This window comes from Sinohyriopsis cumingii, chromosome 16 (assembly GCF_028554795.1).
Source record: "Sinohyriopsis cumingii isolate HCF-2022 chromosome 16, ASM2855479v2, whole genome shotgun sequence".
In the NCBI taxonomy this organism is placed as follows: domain Eukaryota; kingdom Metazoa; phylum Mollusca; class Bivalvia; order Unionida; family Unionidae; genus Sinohyriopsis; species Sinohyriopsis cumingii.
In genome coordinates, this window is record NC_142976.1 from 30,162,811 (window position 1) to 30,168,072 (window position 5,262).

At 35.8% G+C, this 5,262-nt stretch overlaps 1 pseudogene; it reads right to left on the reverse strand.

The window, feature by feature from the left end:
- Window positions 1-2,165: 2,165 nt before the first annotated feature.
- On the reverse strand, window positions 2,166-4,398 carry LOC149780135 (pantetheinase pseudogene; annotated as a pseudogene).
- Window positions 4,399-5,262: the final 864 nt, after the last annotated feature.

Below are 5,262 nucleotides of genomic sequence, written 5' to 3' on the forward strand. Positions count from 1 at the left end.
ACATCCTGTGCAGATTTGTTATTCGAGCCGTGTCACGCAGGATTGTGATATAATCAATGTGCAAAGCTGAAGAAGTACATTTTTCATCAAACGTTTCCTTTAACAATAAGTTAGAACTGATGGCTCTGTTCATTGCTGTAAGTTCGTTAAAAAAAAAAGATTTCTTATTTTATATTAATGTGTAAAATAGTTTAATTTTGATAGGGACTATTTCAATCCACGTTACGAATGATTGTTTGGTGTCATTATTAGGTACCTCTAAACTGTGATACCATAAACTATTAGTGTGCATCAGACATGCACAACATTATTTCTTTACATAAACTTAATCAAACAGTAAAAGAGCACCGTCACAATTTAAAAATATCAACCAGGATCATCATTGTACAATATTATTACTCAGAAATATAACACCAGAACAACCACTGGAAGTATAAATACCTAGTCTGGGAAAAATGTATAGTTTTTTTTAAAGTGTTTGATCCCAAACCACTTTACTACTAAACTCAAGGATTGTTTCTGAAAATATAGTACCAAAACATGGCAATTCATACATGTGTCAACCAATACTTATTAATGGTGCTAGTAAAAATGCTAAGGACGAACGAAAGGAAGTAATATCTGTCAGTTTGGGGACAAATATAACACTGCAAACAACATGAATTAGCATTATGGTCTGAAACTTGAATGCGTAATGTTCTGGAGACAATGTAAATTTAACATTATTCTATGGGCTTGATATTAATTTGACACTCTGCTACAAGCGGATTGGTAATATTAAAAGGCACAAAGGTTTCACAAAACTCCTGGTGCAATGGACTTGAATACAAAATTATCATATGTGACATGGGGAAAATAATGTTAAGCTGCACTTAGTGACAGACAAGAACCTGCAGTCACATAGCAAGCCGCTGTTTCAATTAACCAAAAAGCTACTGACCAGCACCTACAATTACTAAACACCTAGAATATGAATGTTAACACGTACATACAAATATATTGTCACCAGTGTAAAGATTGGGGTGCCTACAGTATATGTACAAACACTACATCAGAATATAACACAGAATGGATGGAGTGCTCACCCACTATACATAGAAAACATCTATGAGGGATTAGTGACTAGTTGTTAAAGACAAACGATATCCAAATGCTCCTGGCGTATACTGATTAATATGTCACTATTTTTGTAGAGGAGTGGGTAACTTTGGTTTTAGCCCAGAAAAGGGTTTTCTGTTGGTCAGATTTGCCTTTGCCAATCATATCGCTCAATCGGTATGTGCTCTCCCCTTCATTTACCCTCTGATCGACATTATTCTAGTTTTGGCTGAAGCGATGTTGCAACTATTCACCTCCCTTTTGTCATTATCTTTAAGTTTCATTTATCCTACTTCATCACTTCTCTAATTAGCTCATTTAATGTTATTTTCTTTAGTCACCTAATTAAGGGTGTACTGCACTCGTATCATCCACTAATTAGCAGTTTATGCCAACTCGAAAAATAACCAAGAATGCCACAAGAAGCAAGCTCGCATCCATATATAGTCGACGGACGGATGAAAAGTAATTGCGCGGTTTCACCGACCAAACAACGTGTGTGACACATTTTAGCCATGGTATGATTTGTATCACCCAATTAACATGCTGCTAACTTTCAGAGTCAACGCGTGCTCTGAAACGTTTGTTTCATACAAACCCATTGGCAAACACACTCACAGACCATCAAAGAGATACAAGAGTAGAGGATGGCGGTTTAAATTTTAGTTCTTATGGAAGACAATGGCATACAATCACACTCAAAGACCCTGTTCCACTTCCGCCATTGGTTTATCGTTTTGGTAGATTCTTTCCAAAGCTTGTTATAAATGTAGGTTATATTGAGGAAATTCCATATTAGGAAAAAGATCCACTTATTGAATTCATTTATGAAAGTACATGACCGTATATACGTGACCATATTTACCTTGATAGCTGCTTTGAAACGTCTTTCGTTGATCCTGGAACACATTTGCCTACTTTGTCTACTTTGTTAAATCTAGAATAATAGGGTGTGAAGGAAAACATTTTACATTGTTTCAGTAACATTTTTCGAAAAATCAAAAGATAGGGAGAAAGTGAGAAAGAATGTTAAAGAATGATTTTGTAAAACACAAGCTAATGCCATCTTTTTCTAAATCAGCTTTTTTGTTAAGCATTCGTTTATTCAAGAAATATTTTGTCAAAAAAGTTATAATCAAGGTTCCAGTTTCTATGCTATTTATTCAGGAATTATGCATGGTACATTGCGTTTCTTAAGAATCAGAACAGTATAAATTCTGAGACTTCTAGCTCTGCACACATCATGTTTTCTATTTGATGAATCTATCTAAAGTATACCATTTTGTCATGTATATGCTATTATAATTTCAGGTTTGAAGTATACTTCGTTTTTAAAAGAAAAAGAGAATGACAGGTGATCTCATTAAAAGTCTGTTCCTATCATTTGGATAAGAAAGGAACGCATTACAAGTGTGTCTGAAAAGGTAAAACAATTTTTCTTTGTAACAAATAATTTTTGTCTGATGAAACCAGCCAATATCAAGCCTGGGGTAGTACATGCAATTGTAATGTTGTGTTGTCTTTGAAGTCATTCATTAAAGAGACAATGATGCCATTGTAATCATTGAACTTCTAGTATGTTTCATCAAGTTTCAGTTGGAAATAATTGCCATTATTAATTAAATTGATCAACTTTGCTAGAATCAGAACTCGTATCTAAATGTTTACATTATATAGATATGAGTCATTGACCATATTATCCACAACCTAGTTTTCGGCCACATGCTGTCAGATGTAAAATAAGCTTAGTAACTGGAAAATTAAGTTTATTTAGATCTATATCTTATTTTGTATTTTTGTTGACTTTTAAACATGTTATAGGCATAAAAGAACACGCAAACCAAGGAGAGAATGTGATTGGTGCATTATGTAATAGATGTTATTTATGTCAAGGTTAACAAACTTATGAGTTTGTTAATTATATGGTTATATTCCATACAATTATCAATTAATGATTGACTTTTTGTATATTCTATTTACAATATTACTTGGAGATTTTATTGTCTCTTCGCTTCAACATGTCGCTATAGTATCTCTGACATAAATTCTGCCCACCATAATGGTTGACAACAGAGGAGACAGGGTGGAACTTCCTTGCAAAGTATTTGAATCGTATTGCCATGTACCAATCGGGGCAAGCTCCAAAGATCCGTTGATGGATAGTAAAACTTGTGGGTTTACATACGGTGTAGAGAAATTGCCATGGAGTTTGAAATGGTTAAATCTTGTGTTAGCGTCAAAATTTAATTTTCCACAGCTTTCTTGTGTGGATGACGCACATCGTAGTAGCATGCATACTTGCAAATAATATGGGCCACGATATTTATGTATTCCGTTAAAAACTCCGAGAGCATACATTTCTGCACTATATTGTCTTTCATACTCCAGATAGCAGCATAAACCCTGTTGACACACCTGTTCGGTACCGTTTTCTGCACCGATGATTACAAAATTATGCCAGTCACGGAAACTGGTAGATTTGAACTCATTTGATGTTATACGATGATTTTCTCTTATTCCTGGGGATAGTGGATGGTGTTCGTTTGAAGTAGTTGAACCTACTGTAGGACGTATCACAGGAACGTCAGCGACCAGTAATTTTCCGTCATCCTGTGTTCTACTGTAGTAAAAACTTTTTGGTCCAATCGGCGTGTAAATGCCACTACCCTGAAATCTTTCTTGTGGTCGGTGAAGATTTGCAGCCAAGAAATTTACTTTATTTGCGACAGCAAAGGATGAATGGTACCCTATTGCAGAGAAGAATGGCAAAGCGTCCATCCATGCCGTGGGAAAAGCAATATCAGTAATGTTATGCTCCTGAAGAAGTGGAATGGCTGGTTCATGAAAAAGTATATCAAAGCAGGTAAATAAACCAAAGCGACCAAAATCAGTATCAAAGTAGATGTACTCGGGATTGACAGGCGCATCATACTGGCATTCGTAATAAAGATTTTGTTTATGATACCTAGCAATAAGCTTTCCCGATCTATCAAAAGCAATGTCTGTATTGTATTGATACTGGCCATCTGGTGGACAGTTAGGGTCATCTTTTACACAAGGCTGTGCGTCTCCTATGTTCGCCACTAAATAAATAGAATGTCTCTTTGCTAGGCAACTTAGAAATACTTGAACATCTGAGTCATTATACCTTCCGGGTTCGTCGCACGGTGTCCAGCTTTCAGACTTGGGATCAGGGATATATTCGAGATACGGGGCGACAGTATATCTACTTTTAAATTTGTATCCATGTATTCCATCTTCAGGGAAGACAAGAATATCAGCACCCTGGAAAAGAATATATTATTATGTATTTGAAATTTGGACACCAAACCTGGATCAGATCTTAGAATCGAGCTATAATGTCTACTAACAGATGTTGTTGTATGTTATCTGATATGACAGATCAGAGAAATTTAAATAAAATGAGAAGATCGCATTATTATGTAAATTCAAAGGAAAATTAGCTTAGTCTATTTAAATAGGTCATTATGAAATTCATTATATGTTTGGTTTGTTGTTGCATTGCACAGCTACACACATAGGCTATTTGGTGCAAAGGAGGGACGCCGAGTGATCGAGTGGTCTAAAGAGCTCACCGTTACGGATCACTGGCATCTCACCTCTGTCTTCATGGCTTGGGTCCCGGGTTCGGCCAATGTGGGTATGTGAGAAAGCTTGACAGTAGCTTCTCGTGGGTCGGTGGTTCTTTTCGCTGTTTTCTCGGATTCTTCCTCCACCATTTGTATTGGACGCCATGTTTGGCCTATCTTGTGCTGAAAAATAGCATTAAATTTACAACAACAACAACAACAAAGGACAATCGAGAGCTATATATGTTTTAGACAAAGGGCATTCAACGTCAACTGATGAGCGGATGATCCGATGGTAGGTTTTGAACCTGCATACTTTCTATCATGTATCCGGTACACTAATCAATGAGCCACTGTGGATCTTACTTCTAATTACCTATTATGACATACAGGATATGTTTCAAGTTACCTAGGCTGCACAATGAATGTTGTATTTATTAAAGATTGACAAGCAGTTTACTAAAGCCGGAGCAAATTGATTGCATTTTATAAGATATAGATTTGTTTTCCAATAATTTGATATTTTGGAACATATGTTGAAAGAATTAAAGTTAAGCAATATCGAGAAGAATGT